The following is a 26,405-nucleotide window of genomic DNA, read 5'->3' on the forward strand; positions in this document are numbered from 1 at the left end:
TAAGGAATATCATGTGCTGATTAATTTTTTAAAAACATTTTGGTAAACTGAGGGTAAGTGTATATGATTCTTTGATTATAAAAACAGAGAATGTCACAATTGCAAGTTACCTTGAAGTCATTTTACAGATAGGAAAACTGAGGGCCAGAAAGAGAAAGAGATTTCTTCAGGATCTTACTAGCAGAAATTGGGTCTAGAGTTGGATCATGCAACTCTCTTAGCCAGCGCTCCTTTTGTTACACTTGTCTTTGTTTCTTCAAGACCACAGAGAAGATATGGCTGGTTAGTAGTTCTCTAATAAGAAAGCTACTTAATTCTATCTTTTCACAAAAGAATCTCATGTATAAGATTTTGTATTCGGAAGATGCCACTGTGAGGCCAAGTCAGCATTTAATTTCCAAAAAGAAATTTTTATTTTTCTTACCTAAGTTGAGTGATCTTGCCTCACATTTCTTTGTCAACCGTGGGCCAAAAACATAATCTCAAAAAGAATATAAACTTCTTAAAAGAAGAGATCATTTTATTTTTTATCTTTGCAACTCCATCTGTTTGTATTTCACAAAACAGAATCTTAATAATTTTTTCATTATTTAGTATTTTATTTCCCCATTATATTTCAAATAATTTTTTACACTTTTTTTTAAAGCTTTGAGTTCCAGATTCTCTCCCTTCTCCCCTCCCCACTTCCCCCTTTGAGAAGGCAGAAGTGAAATCATGCAAAACATTTCCAATAAAGCCACATTGTGAAAGAAAATATAGAACCTCTCTCCTAAAAAGGAAAAAAAACTTCAAAGAAAAATAAATAAAGAAAGAAAATATGCTTTAATCTGTATTCAGACATAATCAGTTCTTTCTCTGGATATGGATGGCATTTTTTATCATAAGTCCTTAAGAGTTGTCTTGGATCACTGTGATTCTGAGGATATCAGCATTGTTCACAGCTGATCATTTTACAATATTGTTGTTACTTGGTACTTAGTACATTTCATTTTGCATTAACTCATAGAAGTCTTTCCAGGTTTTTCTGAGGACATCTTGCTCATCATTTCTTACAGCACAATGATATTCCATCATAATCACATGCTACGATGTGTTCAGGCATTTCCCAATTGATGGGAAGCCCCTCAGTTTCCAATTCTTTGTCCTGATAAGAGACCTGTTACAAATATTTTTATACATGTTGGTCCTTTTTCCTTTTTTAAAAAATCTCCTTTTAGACTTTTAAAAATATAGTATTGCTAGGTCAAAAGTATGCATGGTTTTATACATCTGTGGACATAAATTGCTCTATAGAATAGTTAAATCAGTTCACAATTCCACAAACAGTGCATTCATGTCTAATTTTCTTTACATTTCCTCCAACATTTGTCATTTTCCTTTTCTGGCCTATTAGCCAATCTAATAGGTATGTGATAACATTTCTGAATTTTAAAATTTGCATTTCTAATCAATAGCAAGTTAGAACATTTTTTTCTATATGGCTACAATAGTTTTGATTAGTTCATAGGAAAAGTGTTCATGTCTTTGATCATTTATCAATTGGGGAATGGCTCTTATTTTTATAAATTTGACTTATTTTCTATATGTTTGATAAATGAGGCCTTTATCACAGAAATTTTCTTCAAAATTATTTTCATAATTACTATTGATAACTGTATCTCCCATCCCATTTATCCTACTCTTTCTCTCCTTTCACCATATCCCTTATCAAAAGTGTTTTGCTTTTGATTATTGCATTCCCCCAAATCTACTTCTCTTCTCTGAGCCTTTCCTTTCCTACTTTCCTGCAGGATAAAATAGATTTCAATACCCAACTCAGTGTATATATCATTCCCTCTGAGTCAATTTTGGTGAGAATGAAGTTCTCACTCTCCTTACCTTCCCATTCTTCCCTCCACTGTAAAATCTTTTTCTTGCCTCTTTCTTGGCAGAAAATCTATATTATTCTACTTGTCTCTTTCTTTTTCTCCCAGTGCATTCCTCTCTCACGCCTTAATTTTATTTTTTAGATATTATCTTTTCACATTCAACTCAAACCTGTGTTTGTCTATATATTTATATCTGTGTCTATCTATATCTATATCTATCTATCTATCTATCTCTATATCTATATATAGCTTCTAACTTCCCTAATGATGAGAAAGTTCTTATGAGTTACAAGTATCATATTCTCATGTATGAATGTAAATTGATTAACTTTATTAGTCCCTTATGATTTCCCTTTCCTGTTTACCTTTTTATGCTTCTCTTGAATCTTATAGTTTAAGTCAAATTTTCTATTCAGATCTGGTTTTTTCATCAAGAAAGCTTAAAAGTACTCTATTTTGCCAAATGTACATTTTCTCCTGACTTAATAAATGTGTGTTGAATGAAAGTCCATAAATACGAACCTTTCCCCCAGTCTAACAGCACTACCAACCCTTACTGGAGCATGCTTAAAGTAACAATTCTTAGTTCCAAGATGCTATATAGTAGTTGGGGGGCATTTTTCTAGCTCTGTGTGATTCGTAACTAAGGAACTTATATTTTGATATAACAAAGTGAATACCTTTAAAGCCTCCCTTTCTGGAAGGCCCTAGAAATGAATCAAGAAGTGAAATTACTCATGAGTATCAGGGTGGTGGGCTTAATGAGCCAAAGAATGTGAGACCAGGGACCCTCGTTCTCTCTCATTAGAGGACAGAGTTCCTTAAGACTGAATGTGTTTTAAACAGAATGCCTGGATGCTGAACATGGAGTGATGTAATGCCCCAACCTCTATGGGACCAGCTGCTGCTATTAAAAAAAAAAAAAAAACCCAACAATTGACATTTCCTTAGCCCTTGAAGGTATACAAAATATACATTATTTCATTGATTACCAGCACTACCTTGGCCACTATTTCTCTCAGACCTTGATAGAGAAAGTCCAGGACGCTGAATGCAAAAAACTTTTAGGAATAGTAGTGAACCCTTCCCAAAAGTCCCCAGACCTGCTTTCAGCCTAGCCCTCAGACTCATCATCCTGTGGCAATGGCCAGATAATGAGGCAGCAGATGTGGATACACTGGAAGCTGTAGTCACAAGACGCACACATAGGTGGCCCAGTCTATGGGTGGTCTTCTCACTGGAAGCAGCACTAAGATTCAGCAGCTCTGTAGATGTTTGAGTAACTTTTAAGGCTCTACTCACTCCTAGTGTGAGGAAAGGACTAGAAAAGATATCCTAACGATTGTCTGCTTACCTACCCCTGGCCTGATAACCACAGCAAGAAGGGGATCCCTCCCTGTAATCAAAATACAAATGAAGGTAATAAATTGACTGTAAAATTTATTCCAATCATGACTGGTGCATGGAATGTATATACACTTATAGACAACACAAAATCTAGAAGACATGAAAGACAAAAAGCTCAAGTTGCAAGAGAACTCAGCATGTATCATATTTAAATAGTAGCTCAGAGTGAACTAAGGCTGACAAATAAAGGCCACCTAACTGAAGTCAGAGCTGGATACGTGGTTTTTTCTGGAGTGGTCACAGTGAAGGGGAGCACCATGAAGCTGGTGCATGTTTTGAAATCAACTAATCTAGTCAACAAACTTGTTTGCCAACCAAGAAGATGGGCCCATGACAATGCAATTACCACTTGCAGGAAAATGCCATGCCAACATCATCAGGGCCAGTGCTTCCACCATGATGAGATCAAAGAAAAATCTTACAAAGACCAGGAGACCTTCATTATCGATGTGCCAAAGGAAGACAAGCTTATAATTCTGGGTGACTTTAATGCTAGTATAGACTCAGACTGCCAAAAATGGCAAGGAGTCCTTGAGAAGAATGGAGCTGTAAACAGTAAAGGCAACGATCATTTACTATTGAGGACTTCTGCATCTCGTGACCTTCTCTTTACCAACACTGTCTTCCATTTACCTAACTGAAATAAAACTTTGTGGCTATGCCCTTGCAGCAAACATTGGCTTTAACAAATGAAAGCTTTTTAAATGGGGAATTAGGCCCCCACATGTGGTCATGTAATTGTGGGAATCATGAAAAATTTGGCAACTGTAAAAGGTTTCTGAATGCAATGATCAAATATTAATTCAAAATCAAACATACAAGGAATCTGAGGTGTTTTCTGGCAGCACTTGTCCATGTTGCATCGTGTAACTTCACCAAAACCTTGCACTCTTTACACTGTACATGCATAAATGCTACCAGAAATACCATGACTCAGATTTAAGATAGGGATCCACAAAAATTTCTCAGGCAAAAGGGGTCATGAGTGGAAAAAGCTTTAGAAACCCCATAATGGACTATGTGATTCTAAGGAAAAGAGACAGGATGTGAGAATGACAAGGCAAAGTGTGATGCAGAGTGCTAGACTGATCATAGACCTATCCTCTCCAAGCTAAATATTCCCATTCAACAAGAACAACAGCCTCAAGGCAAAATGACTACCAGAAGAATTAAGGTAAGCATATTAGAGCGCTTCTCTGAGTGGGAACAGTTTGTTGCTAACTTGGAAAGTTTAGCCAGTGCACAGTTGGCATCAGTGGAACAGAAAAGGAGTGGGAAGTTTTCAAAGATTTGCTCTACAGCACTGCATTTGCTCATCGGGTTGAGAACACTAGCAAACATAAGGACTTGGTTGATGGAAATGATGGGGAAATTGAGAAACCGCTAAATAAAAAACAAGAACTCCACAAGGTGTACCATCAGGATAGGTTATCCTTCTCTTAAGGAGACATTCTTTAATTCCGTCAAAAATAAAGCAAAGTGAAATTGAGAGAGATGCATGATTCTTGTGTCAGTAACAAGGCAGATGAAATTCAGTTTTATGTTGATAGTAATAATACAAAGTGCTTTTATGAAACCTTGAAGATTATTTATGGGCCAAAATTCTACTCAATGCTGATGAAGTCACATTGATTAGTGATCCTAGGGAGGTGGGATGAACACTTCCATCATGTTCTCAACATACTGTTAATAGTGTTGAATGTTACCTCAGATTGAAGTCAATCCCTCCCTAGCTGAAGTCCCAACTGATGAAGAGATTTTGAATGCTATTAGGACAACAATCAACCATATAAAATATGGCAAAGCACCTGGCACTTTTCTATTCCAGCTGAGATTTACAAGGTGAGTGGTCCATTGCTGACTGAAAATTTCCAGGTTATGTGACAAGAGGAGGTTACCCCCCAGGAGTTCTAGGACACCTCTGTTGCTCATCTCTATAAAATTAAAGGGAATAGATTGTCCTTTGACAATCAAGGTAGTCATTGCTGGCAAGATTCTTGCCAGAGTCCTCCTAAATAGGCTGATCCTTCACCTTCATCTATCTGAGAACCATTATGGCTTCAGACGGGACCAAGGAACAGTCTATAAGGTCAATTTGCTGCATAACAACTCCAGGAGAAATGGTAGGAGCAAAAGAGAGATCTGTATATAATGTGGGGTTTTTTTGGTGGATTTGTTCAAGGCCTTTGATACTGTCCAATAATGAGGTCTTATGAAAAATTACCCCAAAGTTTGGTTTCCCAGAAAAGTTCATCAATATTGTATGTTAATTTCATAATGGCATGCTTACCCATGTTCTGGATAATGGATGATGATCTCATACTTTCCCAGTCATCAGTGGAGCAAAACAAAGCAGTGTGATTGCTCCTGGCTTTTTAACATGATGTTTTCAGCCATGTTGTTAAATACTTTCATTGAGGATGAACATGGAATCAAGGTCAGCTACCACACTGATAATAAATTCCTTAATATGAAAAGGCTAGAAGCCAAAACTAAAATGGAGGGAATATTGATAGAAGATTTTTGTTTGCAAATGATGTACACTCAATTCAGTCTCTGAAGCTGAGATGCAACAAAGTATGATCAATTTTTTTGCTGTTTGCACTAATTTTGGTCTAACAGTTAACACCAAGAAAACATAAGTACTCTATCAACCAGCACCACATCATCCATATCTGGAGTCATTTGTTATAGCAAATGGAGATGTTTTGAAGTTCACTTATTTTGGCAGTAAACTTTGCGGGGATATACACATTGATAATGAAGTTGACATATGCATTGTTAGAACTAGCTCAGTGTTTGAGGGGCTCCGAAGGAAAGAGAAGAGGTGTTAGGCTAACTATCAAACTAAAGGTCTATAGAGCTGTTGTGCTGACCTCATTGTTGTTTGCCTGTGAAACCTGGAGAGTATTCTAGCATTATGCCAGGAAACTGAAACCTTTTCATCTGAATTGTCTTAAATTCAGACACTGAGATTTTTTTTTTTGAATTGAACTGCCAAGTATTCAATCTCTATTGCAGAGAGGCTGGCCACATTTAGGATTCTCAACTGTTGCTTATCAAAAAGTCTGTTTCAAGGAGAATTCACACAGAGCAAGTGTTCACGTAATGGTAAAAAGAAAACATGAGACAATGATACTCTCAAGATCTCTTTTAAGAACTTTAGAATTGATTGTATGATAGGGAAAACAAGCACAGGACCATCCAAGATGGAGGGCCCTCATCAGACAAGGTGCTGTGCTCTATGAAAAAAGCAGAATTGAAGTAGCTCAAAAGAAATGTGAGGATCCATTCCAATTGTTCACATGGATTATTTGAGCCCAGGTGGCAAAGAATTCCAAACTCATATTGGTCTGATCAGTCATAGAAAGATATATTGTAAATTGATTCTAACATAGTGATGCATTTTGGTCCTCTTTTAAAATGAAGGAAAACAATCAACCAACCATAATTGACAACTATTGAACAACTGTCACCAAAAGACAGATAGTCACAAGAGTGCCAGCACCAGTTACAGCCTAAGAGTGCCAGCACTCTACAAGCAACTGTTTCTGCTTCTAGCCTGGCACTCATGGCTAAAAGAATCCAATTATTATCACCAATTGCCTGCCAACTACTGCCTACAGGGCAAGCACAACATAACAGCACAACAGCTCTGTAGACCTTCAGTTTTATAGTTAGTCTAATATTCTTCTCTCTCATACTTTCTTTTGGAGCCTCCCAAGAGGCAACATATGCCAGGCATGTCAAATCACCACCACCATTACCATCAATTTGACTTCTAGATCTTTTTGACCCCAATAAATAGAGCCCTAATGTTTGAATCCAAGAATCTTAGGAATAGCAGTATCTCCAGTCTGGTCCTTGTAGCCATCATTTTGGGAAATAATCTGTGAAAATGCTTGACAACTTGACAACTGTTTTTTCAGTTTTCATAACTACTGAAGATCCAGAAAAGAATGTTTTGGCTACCAAAGCCATTAACACTGTCAAATGATTCAACATAAAAAAAAAAAAAAAAAAACTATAATAAACTACTGTACCAGCTTCTGGTACAGAGTAGGCTGGGAAGTACCAGTGTGTGGCCATGGGGGTCACAGAATCACAGGTTGTCAAACACAGAAGGGGTCTTATTTCAATCAGACAGATCCATTCATGAACATGATTTCCCCCACAACATACCAAATATGGAGCCATTGTTGGTGGAGTTGTGAACGAATCCAACCATTTTGGAGAGTAGTTTGGAACTATGCTCAAAAAGTTATCAAACTGTGCATACCCTTTGATCCAGCAGTGTTACTACTGGGATTATATCCCAAAGAGATTATAAAGAAGGGAAAGGCACCTGTATGTGCACGAATGTTTGTGGCAGCCCTTTTTGTAGTGGCTAAAAACTGGAAACTGAATGGATGTCCATCAGTTGGAGAATGGCTGAATAAATTGTGGTATATGAAAATTATGGAATATTACTGTTCTGTAAGAAATGACCAACAGGATGATTTCAGAAAGGCCTGGAGAGACTTACACGAACTGATGCTGAGTGAAATGAGCAGGACCAGGAGATCATTATATACTTCAACAACAATACTATATGATGACCAGTTCTGATGGACCTGGCCATCCTCAGCAACGAGATCAACCAAATCATTTCTAATGGAGCAGTAATGAACTGAACTAGCTATGCCCAGAAAAAGAACTCTGGGAGATGACTAAAAACCATTACATTGAATTCCCAATCCCTATATTTATGCACACCTGCATTTTTGATTTCCTTCACAAGCTAATTGTACAATATTTCAGAGTCTGATTCTTTTTGTACAGCAAAATAACGTTTTGGTCAGGTATACTTATTGTGTATCTAATTTATATTTTAATATATTTAACATCTACTGGTCATCCTGCCATCTAGGGGAGGGGGTGGGGGGGTAAGAGGTGAAAAATTGGAACAAGAGGTTTGGCAATTGTTAATGCTGTAAAGTTACCCATGTATATATCCTGTAAATAAAAGGCTATTAAATAAAAAAAAAAAAAATTTCCAACCACTGGAACTACTGAATCCTAAAAGAGTGCATTTCATTTTCCCCTTTCATTGATAGGGAATTTTTTTCTCAAAGAAACAATTCTAATGAGGAGGAAAAATGAAATAGAAATGAAAAGACTATATGGAAGCATAGTAAACTCAACAGTTTTGATATTTAAAAGTTGAACAGAAGCTAAAAACAAGGGCAGATAACAGGATGAATATAGTTCTTTTTTTTTTTTTAAAGCAATGATGCTCATTAGTGGTGATGCTTAGACAGATTAGATCAACAGAAGAATATTTCATTTTATTTTCACTATGTTAGGCTCAGATAAGGCATAGGACTGCTGTGTGGAGGTGAAAAGAAAGGACAATGATTACAAACAATACTAGAAAACTGGATGATGCACATCATCAGAAAGGGCAAGCTCAGCATTCTTTAGATAAGATTCTGATAACTGCAGCAATTCTCTGAGGAGGGGAAGGTAGAAGTGGAGAAGTTAGCCCATCCCACTCTGCAAGACAGAGCTCCACAGTCTCTGATCACACCCTTTGCCTCTTTCTCAGAAAAGGACAAAAATAAGATCTCCACCCTCTACTATGACTTCATTTCAAAGGACCAAGTTAAAGTGTGAAGGTCCTCAAATAAACCACAGAAGACTGTCCTGACCCTGTAGCTACAAGGAGGAGCTTGCTACTATTTGTGACTTTTAGGCAAGAAAACTCAAGTTACCATAGTTGGGGAGGAGTAGTTTTAATCTGTGAGGCTGCCATAGTTTATTATCTGAGTTTGGATATGGCGCTATCTTGTGGATAACCTGAGTCACCACCCATATTACTTTTGACACTACAATTTGCATCACAAGAAAAAGTGCATTATAGAAGTTGTTTTATTGAACTGACTGTCTTGAGTCAGCACTAAGAACCATCCTTAGTGCTGATGGTTCTGTTATGTCAATACTGCTCACTGTCAAGCCTTACAACTTGGATGGGAGGCTGCAAAGGACCCCCAATGTTGCCCTGGTAGCTAGTATAGTTGAGTCAAAAGAAAATCCTAGGAGGTAAAGGAATTGCTAAACTATGGAATCCTCAGATGAGTCATCTCTCAATTTAACAAACCTGAAGAATCGGTGTTCATGGCCAATGGGAGTAGGAGGTAAATGAATAGTTCTGGCTGTTTTTCTTCCTTTTTTTCAGAGTTTATCAGTTCTTTATCTGTTATGGGTTGTATTTTATTTACTTTGTGAGTCATTTGTAGGTGATCTGGACCATTATGTTGCTGAGAAGAGCTGAGTCCAGTTGAGATGATCATCACACAATGTTGCTGATACTGTGTATGATGTTTTTCTGATTCATTTCACTTGGATTCAATTCATAATAGTCTTTCCAGGCTTTTTTGAAATCTGTCTGTTCATCATTTCTTATTACATAATAGTATTCTATCACATTCCTATGCCACAACTTATTCAGTCATTCCAAGTTGATGGTCATTCCGAATATTTTGCCACAACAAAAAAGTTGTTAAAATATTGTTGCATATATAGGTCCTTTTCCCTTTTTTAGGATGTTTTTAGGATACAGATCTAGTAGATCTAGTAGTGATATTGTTGGGTCAAAGGATATGCACAGTTTGGTTGCCCTTTGAGCATAGTTCCAAATTCCTCTGCAAAATGTTTGAATCAGTTGCAACTCCACCAATAGTGCATTAGTGCCCCAATTTTTCCACATCTTTTCTAATATTTATTAATTTCCTTTTTTTTTTTTTTTTTTTTTTTTTGTTATATTGGCCAATATGTGAGGTGGTATCTCAGAGTTGTTTTAACTTGCATTACTCTAATCAAAAGTGATTTAGAGCACTTCTTCATTGCCTATATATAGCTTTGATTTCATCTTCTGAAAATTGTCTGTTCATATCTTTTGACCCTTTATCAATTGGATGATGACAAATATTCTTATGAATTTTACTCAGCTCTCTCTATATAAGACCTTTTCCCTGGTAGTAAAAATATTTTCTTAGCTTTCTGCCTTCTTTCCAATCTTGGTTATATTGGCTTTGTACAAAAATATTTAAATTTAATATAACCAAAATGATCTATTTTGTACACTCTCTAAATTTTCCCCTTCCCATAGATCTGACAGGTACACTATTCCTTGCTCTTCTAATATGCTTATAGTACTTCCCTTTACATCTAAATTATGTGTTTATTTGGACCTTACCTTGGTATATGGTGTGAGATGTTGGTGTATATTTAGTTTGTGTCCTATTATTTTCCAGTTTTCTCAGTAGTTTTTGTCAAATAATGAGTTCTTACCCCAAAAGTAGGAGTCTTTGGGTTTATTAAACATTAGATTACTTTAGTTATTAACTACTGTGTCCTATGTATCTAATCTATTCCACTGATATGCTACTTTATTTCTTAGAGTAATATTCTTGACCCCTTGTTCCAGATAAATTCTGTTTCTATTTTTTCTGGCTGTATAAAACAAAATTTTTTTGGTAGTTTGATTGATATGGCACTGAATAAGTAAATCAGTTTAGGCAGAATTGTCATTTTTTATTATATTGGTTCAGTGTCCTCATGAGCAATTGATAATTTTTCAAATATTTAGATTTGAATTTATTTGTGTGAAAAGGATTTTGTAACTGGGTTCATATAGTTCCTGGGTTTGTTTTGGCAGATAGACTCCTAAGTATTTTACATTGTTTGCCATAATTTCAATGGAATTCATCTTTTTATCTCTTGCTACTAGACAGTTGATCAAAAAAGAAATGCAGATGTTTATCCTATATTCTGCAACTTTGCTAAAGTTATTTCAAGTAATTTTTAGTTGATGCTTTATCATACCATCATATCTGCAAATAACAATAGTTTTGTTTCCTCATTGCCTATTCTAATTCCTTCAATTTATTCTTTTTTTATTGCTAACATTAACATTTCTAGTACTATGTTGAATAATAATGATAGTGGATATTCTTGTTTTACCTCTCTTCTTACTGTGAAAGCTTCTAGCTTATCTCCACTACAGATAATGCTTGTTGATGGTTTTAGATAGATATTATCATCCTTCAACAATGTCTCCTTCTTTGCATTTTTTTTTGTATTAAATTATACCATCTTATCCAAATAACTGTTGCAGTCACTTACTGATCTTTAGGAAACTATTTCATTTTCCTTATTGACTTCAATCCCAGTTTCTCAGTGTTGTTCATCAAGAGAAACTATCCTACTTTTAAGGTTCAGGATTCTGAATTTAAGGAATGCTCCTTTTATTCCTATGATCTCTAATGTTTTTAATAGGAATAGTGCTGTATTTTGTCTAAAACTTTTTCATCATCTATTGAGATAATCATATGATTTTAGTTGATTTTCTTATTGATAATAGTCATTTATGTGGAAGGTTTTCCTAATACTGAGCTCAGAATTTCTAGTATAAATCTAACCCAATCAGAGTATATTCCTTGGGATATATTACTGTAATCACCTTATTAGTATTTCTTCAAAATTTTTGCACCAATATTCATTAGTAAAATCGGCTTCTTTTTTTTTTTCTGTTTTAGCTCTTTCTAATTTAGATATCAGCACTATATTTATGTCATTCTTTGGTGGGTTCCAACTATTCTTGACGTTGTTGCTGTTATAAAGACATTTGGTGGCCATCCCTGGGGATTAATATCCAGTGGTCATTTTGACTGAGACATTATTTTCAGTTCTCTTTTGGGCTGAAGTTCAATTAGTTTCCCCCTAATCATTCAATCTGAAATCAGGGGAAACCTTAGGGAGCTTGCAAATAATTAGTAATCAGACCCTGTGCTTATTCCTCTACCCTCAGAGACAGGTATAGTAATTTGGCAAATAAATAGTAAATAAGCAGGAGGTGATAGCTGAGTTACTGCTATCCAGGAGGTAAGCAACAGCTTTTGGAAAATGAAAGGAGAGAAGATGTACAGAATAGTTGGAAAAGATAAAACCTGACCCTGAACATCAAGGACATTTAAGGAATGTTGGGAAGGATCACCATGAGTCCTGTGGGTGTCTCTCTGCTTCTATCTCCCAATAGGTCCCATAGACTGTACCTAATTACTTCTAGGTACTTCTAGGAACAGATTGAGAAGCCATCAGCTGCCTCCTACGATTTCTCTGCTGATCATCTTGATGTATTTTATTTGTAATCTGTCTCACTGGCTTAACAATGGTGACTATACCCTCACTCTACGTAAAGATTATATTGAGGATTATGATACTCCTGGGGTAGATGGGTTGGGGTAACACTTACCTCCTGAAGTAATAGAATAAGTTAATGATCCCTAGCCAAATTGTTGCCTCAGTCAGGAATCTCTTGGATGCTGTTGATAATTGTCAAAGTATTGGTTTGGTCCAATGTGTCCTGAAATCTAAACAAATACTATCTCAATTATTCAATGTCCAGCTGTTCAAATTGACTCTCATAGAAGTTAAAACCTATGCTTAGATAAGTTGCAACAAGAGAACCAGGCAAAGGAGTCTATGGCCCCACTTTTTTAGGCCTATCTTGTTATACAACTCTGGCATGCTTAAGATATGAACTACACCCAGTCTTATTTACAACTGGCTTATGAAACTTTCTAGCAAGTCTGCTGATACAGCCCAGTTATAATTCTACCTTTCTTATCATAAGCAGGTCTGCCTGGTTACTTTTTGGAAATCCACCCTTTTGTTACTGATCCATGTTCACTGATCCCATTATTCCACTGGTGACAACTGCAACTGGAGACTCTTTGTTTGAAAATCTGATGTAAACCCTCAATCTCAGCTACTCTGTACCTTCAACTATCCCACTACTCATGAGGGACCTAGTCAACATGGTGCCCCATGGGATGGTGTGAGTGAAAGAGGGCACATTCGACTCGTTTGCTCACTGAATTGCTGTTCTTTTGTCCATACCTTCCTATGATTCATACCAGTATGTATCTATATACTACTCTAACAAAACCAATCTGAAATTTTATACACCCCACCCCTGAGAAAATTGACAAAGATGGGATCAATCAATGAAGAAAGTGTTGTGGAAAAATAGTCACATCAAGGGATGGCTAGTAGAACTGTTGGTCTAACCATTCTGAAAAGCAGTTTGCTTAATTATGCTTAATTAAGAAAGTGATCATAATTGCTATCCTCCATTACCTCACATACATTGAAGACAAGAAGATCCTATATACACCAATACACTAATAGAAACACATTTTATTGTAGCACAGAATTCGAAACAAAGTAGACCGTGAGTAGTTATGGAATAGCTAAGTAAAATTATAGGGAGACACAATACAAGGAAAAGAACTTTATGAATTGATACAAAGTGAAGTACACAGAATCAGGAAAACAATATCTATTGTGATTAGAGCAATATAAATGGAAAGATTTGCAACTGCAGCAAAAAAATCATAATTGAAAACTGTGCAATCATAATGACTCAACTTGACTGCAAGCAAGAGAAATAAAAATGTGACTATTATTTCCAGAAGTGGGACACCTGGAAGTAAGGCACTATCTAAACTGTCAATCTAGATCGATGTGCTGGTTAGTTTTGCTGACCTGCTTCTCCTCCTCAACCCCTCTCTTATTCTTTGTTCTAAGGGATGGATCTCAGGGCAGGGGGGAGAGGGGAGAATATAATCTTTGACGGTATCTTAGCAATCAAATCTTCCAATTATTCCATGCCCTAAGGAAGCAGTTCATTTTGACATCCAGGTGTCTTGTGATCTCCTTACTTATCTTGCTTGAGTATTGATCAACTTCTTACTATCCATTCTTGGTCCCTACTTTCTAAAAATATAAACATTGTGTATTCATTGCCACTTACATTCTACTTGCTCTTTATAGTTACCAGAAGATCTTTAGTTCTTGTCTTTCTTTGACCTGAAGATGGCCTCTAATTGGCATTCACTAGCTTCCAAAAACTGACATACTCTTATCTTTCTAACCCTATTTTCCAAAATTCTTTACAAGTAGTTTATAACTTTAGCCATATATGACCCTTTCCAGTTCCACATCCTTGCATATGCTCTCTCCTACACTTATAAATTCCTTCCCATCCTTTCTACGTATTAGCATCCTCAAGTAACATGCTGTTGCACTATTTCATTATAACCACTTTCATGAATATTCTGTCAGCCTGTCAACATTTTATTATTGTTGACATAAGATATGCCTGATTAATTAGTGGAGATTAGGGACTCAATTGTCATTCTCTTGTCTGCCCTAACAGGCTCTTGCTAAGTACCTGTATTCATTGCTTCCTATAGTGTACAAAGAAGCATAGGAGGGGCCAGAGGGAAACAAATTTTCCCTCTTCCCTGGAACACATGGGCTTAACAGCATCTTCTAGCCTGAGAAGAAGCAGAAATATTCCAGTTGTAGTGGCTGAAAGGACCTGGCTCTGCCATTTTTATCATCTTTATCATCTTGAACAAGTTCTTCAGTTAATCAACCAATTAAGAAGTATTTCTTTTTTAAAAAATTTATTTATTATAGTAATTTTTTATTGACAGAATCCATGCCAGGGTAATATTTTTTACAACATTTTCCCTTGCACTCACTTCTGTTCCGATTTTTCCCTCCCACCCTCCACCCCCTCCCCTAGATGGCAAGCAGTCCTATATATGTTGAATATGTCCTAGTATATCCTAGATACAATGTATGTGTGCAGATCCAAACAGTTTTCTTGTTGCACAGGGAGAATTGGATTCAGAAGGTAGAAATAACCCCGGAAGAAAAACAAAAATGCAAACAGTTTACATTCATTTCCCAGTGTTTTTTTCTTTGGGTGTAGCTGCTTCTGTCCATCATTGATCAACTGAAACTGAATTAGGTCTCTTTGTCAAAGAAATCCACTTTCATCAGATTACATCTTCATACAGTATTGTTGTTGACGTATATAATGATCTCTTGGTTCTGCTCATTTCACTTAGCATAAGAAGTATTTCTTAAAAAATACCAATCATATAGCTCAGCTTTGTGCTAGGCAAATAGAAGAATGATACTGTCCCTTGCATGAAGGAACTAACATTCTAACAATGGTCAAAATAATATGCTCATGGATAAGGTTATACAACTTATACAACATCCATACAAAATAAATGTGAAAGGGGGAAGGCACTGGCAGCTATGGGTTGTAAGGAAAGTCCCTATGTAAAAGATAGCACCTGAATTCAGCTTTGGTGGAAGCTAGAGATTTTAAGATGAGGTGGTGATGAAGCGCTAGATTCTAGGCTCGAGAGACACTCTATACAAAGTCAAGGAGATGAGAGATAGTGTGTCATAGTGAAAAATAACAAGAAATTCAGTTGGGCTGAATTGTAGAGTATGTGAAGAGGAGTAATATGTTAAAATAAGTTCAGAAGAGTAGATTGGGATCAGTTTATGAAAGATTTTAAAATGCAGATTGGGAAGTCTGTTTTTGAATTATGTAGTAACAGAAAATCATTGAAATTTATTGAGTAGGAGAGTGACATGGTCAGACATGTGTTTTAGGAAAGCAGTTTGGCAGCTGTGTGAAAGATGGATTGGATGAGAGAGAAATTTGAATCTAGAAAATTATCTTAGTCCAGCTAAGAGATAATGAAAGATTGAAAGACTGTGTAACAGTTTGAGTGAAGGAGACAGATGTGAAATCTAGAGGGAAAATCAGATTTTGGCAACTGAGTAGATATATGGGTGATGATGAATGGAAAATTTGGGATGTCTTTGAGGTTTCAAAACTAGATAACTGGAAGGATAGTTGTGTCCTTTGTAGAAAGGAATAGTAATAATAGAGTTCAGAAAATGTATAAATTTGTATGTAAGGAGCATGGCAAGTTCTATTTTGAGATATCTAACAGGACAAGCAAGTTGAAATACCCAATGAGCAGTTGGTTATGTAATAGTAGTCTCCACTTTCTCTTCATTTCAAGCATTTTCTCTGGCAGTGCCTCATGTTTGGAATACTCTTCCTCCTCATCTCCACCTAGTAGCTTTCCTGGCTTCCTTCAAATCCTAACTAAAATCCCTACTACAGGAAGCCTTCCCAACGAATCTTAATTCAAATGTCTTCTTTCTGTGAATTATTTCCTCATATACAAAGTTTATACATATTTATTTGCTTGTTGTTTCCCATTAGATTGTGCTCAATGCTTAGCACAGTGCTTGGTATACAGTAGGCACTTAATAAATATTTATTGACTGATGGAGTCATCAATTCTTAAGTGCAATAGTATTCTATACATTCTCATATCATAACTTGTTCAGCTATTCTTCATTTAATGGGACCCCTCAATTTCCAATTATTTGCCACCACAAAAAAAGAACTGCTTTAAATATTTTTGTACATACAAGTCCTTTACCTTTTTCTTTGATCTTTTTGAGGAACAGACATAGGAACAGCGTAACTGGATTGAAAGATATATATAATTTAACAGTTTGGGGGACATAGTTCTTAGTTTCTTTCTGGAATAGTTGGACTAGTTCAAAGCTCTGCCAATAATGCATTAAAGAATTTGTTTTCCCCTCTAGTATTTAACATTGAAAAGAAAATCTTTGGGAACTGGTAAGGTCATAAAAAGAGAGTGTAAAGAAAAGAAAGAAAGAACCTTAGGATACCAAGAGAGAACAATGTCATGAAAACCTAGAGAATAGAGTACTCAGGAAGAGAGAATGATCAACCTTGTCAAATTCTGCAGAGAAAACAAGAAGGATAAGGATTTAGGAAAAACCAATAGATTTGACAAAGAAGAGATCACTTTGGAAAGAACAGTTCTATTATTGAAAAAGTTGGAAGTCAGATTTCAAAAAGCTGAGAAATGAAAGACAAAGATAGACAATGAGTTAGGCAGCTTTTTTTTTTTTTAAGGATTATGGCTGAGAAAAAGAGGGGAGAGATATAAAATGATAGCATGAAGCAAAGGTAGAACCAGATAAGAGTTTTTTTGAGTCAAGTTAAGTCAATCATCATTTATTAAGTTTCTAACACTAGAGAAACTAAAATAAACAAGTACCTGTCTTCAAGGAGTTCACATCCTAATGTGAGATGATGTACAAAGAACTATGTTGAAATAAGTTATATAGATGATTAATTGGAAGTAATCAACAGATGGTGAAGATCTGAGTGAATTTATAGGCATTAGAGAAGAAACCATTTAAATAGAGACTAAAAATTAGAGAGAGGATGAGATGATAGTGGGGGTTAATCTTCTGGAGAAGATAAGAGGAATTGGGATCAAGGGTATACATAGAAGAGTTGGCCTTGGCAAATAAAAGACCCACTTATTAATTAGAAGATGTAATCCCGAGGGAGAGAATGGGGGAACAATATCAAGAAAGAAGTTTATGGAAAAATAATACTTTTTCCTCAGCAAAGTATAAGGTGAAATTCTCAAGTAAGAAACTAAAGGAGGAAAATAATATGAGAGGCTTGAGGAAAAAGGAAAATTGCTGCAATAGATGCTTTGGAGAATGTCATAGAGAGGCAATTCCTTACTTGCTGTTCCTGGGGCATAGCACTTCATTTCTTGTCTTAATGCCTTCATTATGTAATTACTCATACCTAGAATGATTTCCGTCCCAACTTCCAATTCAGAATTCCTAACTTTCTTTTGGATAGCTCAAGCACTAATTCCTCCAGGAAGCCTTTCCACCCTTCTACCTCCAGCTACTAGTGTCATATTTCTCTTCAAAAGTAACTTTCCAGAATTACATATGTTTAACCCATACCAGATTGCTTGCTATCTAGAGGAGAGGGAAAGTGGGGAGAGGAAAAAATTTTGGAACACAAGGATTTGCAAAGGTGAATGTTGAAAATTATCTTTACATATATTTAGAAAAATAAGATATTATTTAACAAAATAGGTATCTTCCATCTACTCATTATTCAGCACAGTGCCTGGCATGTAACCATTTAATAAGTGCTTATTGATTATACAATCAATAGTTGTTGCAGTGAGATTGAGTTTAGATAGTAGACCTAGTGAGAATAGCTGCATAGCTTCTTTCAGTTCCCTTCAGCAGTAGAGGAATAGGAGTGAAGAGCACAGAAGGTAATTCAGGGTTGGGGTTCAGCAAGACATGAATAGAGATAAGATAAGGGGCAAGGGATTAAGGAAGAAAAGACAGTATAGTATTGAACTGTTTGACTATGGGGTCAAGATTGTGAAGTTAGGAAAATGACACCAAAACACGGATGATGGCCTGGAAAAGTAATGAGTACTGGAAAAAATTGAAGATGAGTACAAAGAAAGTTTATAGGAAGGGTGAGGCTTTGGGAGAGATGAAATAATAGGATGTGATAAAGGAATTTTGAAATGATAAATCATGGAAATATGGTACTTATGGATGATGGCAGGATCAAAGATGTACATGTGTGTGTGTTGGGGAGGGGCATGGAAGAATAGGTTATAGGTTTTGAGGAAATGTGGGGCTAGGGAATTTGAAAAATAGTAACACATGTACTGAAATCTACTTGTTAAAGCAGAAGCTGGGTTGGAGAGTTAGATTGTGAGCCAAGTACATTTGTCTTTGAAAAAGGATGAAGTGAATGACTCAGGGTAGTCCCTGAGTACACAACACCACAAGGAAATGAATTGAATATTTTTGGATAGAACAAACCTCAAAGAAGGAGAGGTCACTGCATAATGGTATCAGAAAGGGAAATCTGAAAATGGCAATAGGTGATTAAAAAAAAATGTATTCCAAATCCATCTTTAGGATAAATTTATTAGGAATTATGGGAGAAGATATAGCAGTGCTAAAGACTTTGGATCATAGAGACAGATTTAGCCAACAGGTTGATGATTCAGTAAAATTAGGGGATTCAATATACCCTTTGGATTTGAGTGGGATTAAAATGAATTACAATGGTGCAACAAGAAAACTGTTTGGATCTGCACACATACATTGTATCTAGGATATACTAGGACATATTCAACATATATAGGACTGCTTGCCATCTAGGGGAGGGGGTGGAGGGTGAGAGGGAAAAATCGGAACAGAAGTGAGTGCAAGGGATAATGTTGTAAAAAAAATTACCCTGGCATGGATTCTGTCAATAAAAAGTTACTATAATTAAAAAAAATGAATTACAATGAAAAGTGGATTGCTGGTGTTACGGGATTTCTTATTGTCAGCATTTTGAGGTAAAGAAGTAACATGTCCCAGGGCAAGGACATTATAAGATTATAGCCCTAAATTTTTGCCATTTCTAGTAGCTACCATCTCTAGAGTTTTCAGGCTTAGGCAAGGAACACCAAACACAGTTCTTGAAACAATGAGGATTTAAAAATTGAAGTAGAAGTGATAGGAGGTGAGCCATGCTTTCCTTAGGTTTATAATAGTTAAACAGGGCAATGCCAGCCATAGTCTGAAGTGTTCCAAGATTTACAAAGAGTCTATTTAAAAGAGTCCAGAGAGAAGATGAGTCTAATTCATAGGCAGACATTCTTAAAGAGAAGAAGGCTCAAAATATGGTGAAAGACTCTCAAGAAAAATATGTTGATGAAAAATAGGGAATATGGTAGGAAGTGAAGAGCCCTAGATTTGTAATCAAGGGCCCATGGTTCAAAATTAAATCATCCTATCAATTGGATGACCTATAACTTTTCCTCTCTGGTCCTGAATTTTCTCATCTATAATTGAATCAGATGAGCTCTACTATGTTTAAGTTCTAAATCATCCAACATTAGGAATCATGACAGCAGACTAACAAAAGAATAAGGAGTAGCTCTTCTCTCTTTTAGTCCCATTATTCCTTCAATCATCTAGAAAATATACCAGATGAAATCTCAATTGGGAAAGTAAAAAAAAACAAAAAGGAAAAAAAATCACAGTGAATTTTTTTTATAGTCCAAGTTGAAAGAAAGAGAGATCTTTGGACACTGGAGATTGGATCTATCTATGAGTTGGGGTGTGGAGCATTCCATTGTAGGGAGACACTGTGCTTCAGGGCAAGAAGTCCCATGACCAGGCACAAATTAGTGTAGGGTGAAGGAACAGGTCCTGAGAACTCAGTTGCTCAAAGTATCAGGTTACGGTCACTATACAGTCTCATACTGAACTGAAGAGGGAGATGTGTTCCTAAGAGTAGTAGGTAATGATAAGTAGTGGTCGAGATTGCATAATTTATAGTGAACAAGGAGAAAGTTTAGAAGAAAGCAACAGGTGTATGGTTCTGACCCTAAGAGCAGAGGAGAGCCTCAGTTCCAGCTTCTATGCCATGAAACCTGCAGGAGAATAACTAGACAGAAATCTCAGATTAAAAAGAAGCTTACACCTTTGTGACAATCATCAGAGCTTTCCAGATGCCTGATAGGAATTGAGTGTAGTAGCAGGCTAATGGAACTCCAAATGAGGCAAGGCATGCTACTCAGACCCCAAACCAGGTCAGAAACTTTCAAAGCTCAGACTAGGAAGAACATCAATCAGATTTTGACCTGGATCAGACCACTGTATCAAATCACTTTGGGAGCACTGAAAGTTTGCAGATGCCCAGGCTGGATATTCCTGAGATCCTAGAATAAACATCCCAGACATTCTCTCCGAAGTGCATAGAGCTCAGCTTTAATATAAAGTCTGAAGTCAGGAACTAAGCTGAAAGAATGAACAAACAAAAGCTACTATGGTGACAGGGTTATTCAAGAAAGAAAAACAGAAGAATGGCTTTAAAGTATGTATGTATAGATTGGGTTGAATTATATCTAAGCTCCCTTCCAACTCTGAGATTTGTGATTCTGCAAAGAAAAGTGTCTGAATGTGAATTAAAAGGGAGAAGGTATAGGAAAAGGAATAAACAGTTATTAAGCATCTACTCTGTGCCAGGAACTTAACTAAATGCTTGTTAGTTCAGTTCTCTGATCAGATCAAAGGATATGATTTTTAATTCTGATTATGCCACTGATGAGCTTCATCCTATTGGACAAGTAGGCTACTTCCTCTTTCTGACAGTTCATTTCTTCATCTATGACATGAGGAGTTTGGAGCTGATGAAATGAGGAGATGGAGCATTTGAAGTTTATAGCTTCTAGATCCCTTTCCCAAACCTAGCTTTTCTGATCATTCCCACCAACCATCTCTGCCTCCTTCTCTCTTGCTTTGCCATTTATCCCCTAGATGGTAAATTCACTTTATATTTCGGGACTTTGATGACATTTGAAACTAAGGAAAGATGGGTGGAATCTAAACTCACTTAGAAAACTAATTCTCAAGACAGCCTCAATAGGTGGTTTCTGAGCCTTTCAATCAAAGACTTTCACTCTGTAGGATGTCTATTACTATACTTCTAAACAGTGATCATTTACTGGATGTAATAATATAAGAGATCTAGCCCCTAAGTTCAGAAGATCTGGTTCCTACTAAGTAGGTGACCCTGAACAAATAAATTACTTAACCTCTCAGTGCTCTAAGACAATTTTGCATAAGTTTTTATATGTAAAAGGCATTTCCTCATCCCAGAATTCCATATACCAATAAAATCATGGGAGCAATTCCTGAACCTGTCTTGGAAAGGCAACTTTTCTTGGTTTTTTTTTTTTTTTTTTTTTTAAACAACTTTGCTATTTTCTTCTAGATGATTCAACTTTGTGACTTTCATTAGTCATTGGAGTTCTTTTATTCTTAAAAGAATTTGAGGAGCAACTAGGGAGCACAGTGGCTAGAGCACCAGTCCTGAAGTCAGAAGGACCTGAGTTCAAATCTGATTTCAGACACTTACCACTTCCTAGCTGTATGATTCTGAGCAAGTCACTTAACCCCAATTGCTTCATACTTATCCTCTTAGCACCTGGATAACTGGTGCTACTCTCACCAGCCCCTGAGCCACACCTGTCTAGCCTACTCCTGCTTGGAAGAGGTGTGAAATTGAGCCCTTGAAAGATCTATACTTTGGGTGATAGGATTTTCTACGCGCACATGCACACACACATTTTCCTGGGTTTCACTTACCTGATGCTCTAGCACTGGGGGTGGGATGCTCAGCACAGGCCAGACTGCTGGTTTGGGAATCCTCGCTGCCAGGGCAGTAGGAGGCTCCTTTCTGGGAAAAGGCATGAGTGCTAACAGGGCTGGGACCGTCTTTCCCCATCTTATCCCTCGCCCCGCCCCGCCTTCTAGCCCAGGGATGCTCCAGGAGGAGGATAGGGCGAGAGCCAGAGGAGTGATGAAAGAAAGTGATGGGAGGGGCTAAGGGGAGGGGCAAAGGGGATAAGAAGTCACGTAGCGGGTGTGGTTACAGATGATTGTTATGTGAGGGGCTGGGCCCTGGCAGAGGGAGAAGGCTCAGAAGGAAAATCCCTCCCTCGGAGGGTACAGAGGGAAGGGTCTCAAGGCATTTCGGGCTTTTGATGATGAGGTAGTCCGATGGTTAAAGGCTCTGAGTGAGGAAAAACCGAGCTCGGGAGAACAGAGGAACACAACTAAGGAAGTATCGTGGAGTGACGCCACTTCCCGAGAACCAGCGGGCTCCTCAGGACAAGTCTTAGAAGAGCACACTGTGCAGGGGTCGAAGAGGATGTGGTCTGAAGCTGGCGAGCAGTTGCCCTAGTAGGGATAAAAGGAGATCTGGTCAAGGTGTGCGGAGGCTTCCAAGAATTTTAGAGATCAGATTGAAGTCTTTGTCAACCTCACCCCTTCTTACCGAGCCAGTAAAGTGCCCACCTCAGATAACCCAACAAAGCGTGGCTGCAAGAGCACCCACGGACTCCCCGCCCATCGTCTTTAGGCTGCCAAGGATCCTCCCGCTCATTTTCTTTAATCTCTTCTATTCCACATAATCCCACACCCCATCTCCATTTCTCTTCATTCACATCGCCTCATTCTCGCAAGCACAGAGGCAACTGCGTCACCCCGATATAAATGCACGCTCTCTTTCTAGATATCCACCTTCCTATCCCCCAGCACGAGACACTTAAACTACATCCACATTGCCCTTCCACATGCTCACAATCGCCCCAAATAAAAACCTAGAATATCTCTCTCATTCCTTATAACCGTAGCCCCCTCTCAGCCTTGCCCCTTTCCCTCACCAAGGTTCAGAGCCTTCCTCAAGACGCTCGTGTCCTTTTAGAAACAGTTCTCCCCAAGATGAGAAACATAGAGGCATATTACTCGCTTCTTCAGTTACAATTTCCCCCTCTCCCTATACAAACTCGGGGACGTGCATAGACATGAAAACAGCTAAAGCTGAGCCACCTGGATCAACCCAGATCCCTTCTTCCTTTTCCTTTCCTGTAAGATTAATTGGATCCCCAACTATAAAATTGGAGGAATGCCCAAAGGAATGCAGGCAGCCTCGTCCTGGCATGCATTATGTGGGGGATTTGTCAGGTACCCTCAACATGAAAAACCCACGTCTAAGGAACTGGTGTAGTTCAGGAAGCTTCTGAAATGCAGAAGTCCCTGCCCACCTCCCTTGGTCCTGTCCCTTCTCTTTGAGAATCTCCTTTCCCTTAAAGGGAAGTTCTAAGAAGAACTCCAAACAGAAGTCCTGCCTCATTTCCCTTTAAGATTTTTTCTATCTTTATTTTAGAATACTTTTTGCTATCTGAAATATAAAGATGCTAAGACCAACATGAATGTGGGCCAAGGAATTTGCCCACTCTGCAATTTCTAGCAGCAGCAGTAGCTGAAGGATCAGGTTGGCATTTAGGAAAGAGTTGGCCCGAGAGAGATAGCTACCAGAAAAATAAGATCATTTTTGATTGAATGGTTTCAGACAGATGAAATATAAAATGACTATTTAGTGAAGTCCCCAAATTTTATGACTTGATGAGTCCTACTAGCAGCTTTCAGGCAGATTGAAACCTGGCTAAAGTTTAAAATCTGAATTCTGTATAAATCATTCTGTTCATAGAGGAATAAAATTACCTGCTATATATTTGATTCATAAGAGGCACTGGATAACTTGTGAGAATGGAGAAAACTACTTCCCCTACTGAGAAGTGAAGATTCCCCAGGGATGAACTGTAAGCAAACCTTAGGAACAGGTAAAGAGAAGGACTGGTGTAGCTTGCCAGCCCTTTGCTTCAGCTGAATGGTCCCTAGCTAGCCACTGAGATAGAAAAATAAAACATATTATTAAAACTTCCTTGCTCCTGGCTGTGGTTTCCAGCAAGATCTGAATTTCTACTTTGTTTTATAATTTTACCTATCACTAGCTAAGGAGAGATTCATATCCTTCCTATATCTAATCAAAATCACAGTCATAGAGAGATGTAATTTCTCTCCATACAATGTATGTAATTTTTCTCCATACAGAGTGCCTTGCCAAATGGCTGCGAGATCAGAAGTGCTTTTCTCCCACAGTTGGATATGTGCTGTATACTCCAGAATCCCTTTTCAGCATCCCAGTGAACCCTTTCAAGCTTCTCCTCTGTCTGGTGTCTAGAATGTCTCTTAGATGTTTCCAATATCTCAGAAGTTGATACTTTGGATTACAAGACACCCAAAGGAGTCCCCATCCTGGATCGTTGCCCAGCATACCACACTTTACAAGGGTCTATTATCTCCCTGGTGTGGCTCCCTTGCAGTGTATCACTCCTCCCTGCTGAGTCAGTGTCATGCTTACCTGCAGTCAATAACAAAGCTAGATCCAGGTGGCTGTAACAGCACCCACAGGCTCCCTACCCACCCTGTTTAGGCTGTCAAGGATCCTACATAACTACTGGGTAAAAGAGCAAAACATAGAAACAATGATTGCACAAACTGCAATGCTAATGATGAAACAACAAGCCAAACTTTTGAAGTGCAGCTAAAGCAGTGCTCATGGGAAAAATTAAGACCCTGAAAATATACCTTAACCTAAAAAAAAAGGACAGAGTTAATTAATAATGCATGTATTTCAAAAACTAGAAACCTAACAAACTAAAATAAACACAAAAGAGTAAATATCAAAAAATAGAAATTGGAAAATTATAGATAAATTGAAAACCAAAAAAGACTATAAAATGAGTAACAAAACTAAAACTCAATCCCTTCCTTCTCTTCTCCTGCTCAAACCTCATGGAACAACCATTCCCCGGTTTTCCAAAATAACTTCCTGTAACTGTATGTCCTTCCTTCTGGCTGCTACTCCTCTGCTTTCTCCATCTGTCACTCCTTTTAACCTTTTCTTTCTAATTATCATTTTTCTTCTCTGAGATGTCTTCTGAAATTAATTCTCAGTAATGTTTTTTGAACCAACTCTTCCCCATTAGGCTGGTTCCACCATTTGAACCCTTGGTGATCTGGTGTTTCCTGAATGTCAGTTTCTCTAATTATAAAATGAGTGGGGGAAATCATTGCATCACCTTACTTGTGAAGAATGTGCTTTAGGAATGTGATATTATGTACCTTGTACCCATCTTCAGTCTTTCCTTTGTTCTTCCAGATCTTCTATTGTGTCCAAAGTAAGTTTCCACAACCACATCCTCATGGCTGGTTAGAAAGGAACATGAGAGAAACACTTACACCTGGTCTCAAAGTTATAGACTAAAACAAAAAAATAATACTTATTAATACTAATTCAAATACTTTAAAAATGCACCAGCATAAAGATTATCACAATATCTCCAAAGAATTATTCATTAAAATCAATTTGAACTTATACCAAGAATAGAAAGATGGTTCAACATTAGGAGAATGACCAACATGTTTAACCATCCCAAATCACATGACATTATCAATAGATATGGAAAAAGCTTTTGACAAAGTACAATGTTCATTTCTGGTAAAAATCCTACAAAACATAGGCATAAGCCTTTTAAAAATAAGATTAAAAGTATATATATATATATATATATATATATATATATATATATATATATAAACCCTAAAGCTAGTATTTCTACATTCAATGGGGAAACCCTAGAATCTTTAACAATAAATAGAGGAATAAAGCAAGAACTTCACCTTTCTCTACAGCTATTTGACAGTCTAGGAAATACTAATGTTAGTCTTAAGACATGAGAAAAGAAAACCCAAAGTAATTAATATAGACAAAAAGAAAATAATGTTATCCCAAGTCTTTGATGGCAATGGCTCACTTAGAAAGTCCTAAGGAATTAACAAGGATACTAATTAAGACAATTAATAGCTTCAGTAAAAATGCAGAATACAAAATAAACCTTTAAAAATGAA

General features: G+C 37.1%; 1 protein-coding gene across 2 annotated transcripts in view; it reads right to left on the reverse strand.

The window, feature by feature from the left end:
• Positions 1-22,469, reverse strand: part of LOC116420809 (ceramide synthase 4-like) — a 45,631-nt gene extending 23,162 nt beyond the window's left edge. Inside the window, exons 1-2 of one of the 2 annotated variants that reach the window (XM_031948294.1) lie at positions 22,236-22,469; positions 12,571-12,688 (exon numbers count right to left, since the gene is read on the reverse strand). The gene's annotated coding sequence lies outside the window, so the exon portion shown is untranslated. The remainder of the gene's footprint in view (positions 1-12,570; positions 12,689-22,235) is intronic. The other variant, XM_031948295.1, reaches the window with a different exon arrangement.
• Between the last annotated feature and the right edge of the window lie 3,936 nt (positions 22,470-26,405).

Source organism: Sarcophilus harrisii, chromosome 1 (assembly GCF_902635505.1).
Source record: "Sarcophilus harrisii chromosome 1, mSarHar1.11, whole genome shotgun sequence".
Lineage (NCBI taxonomy): Eukaryota > Metazoa > Chordata > Mammalia > Dasyuromorphia > Dasyuridae > Sarcophilus > Sarcophilus harrisii.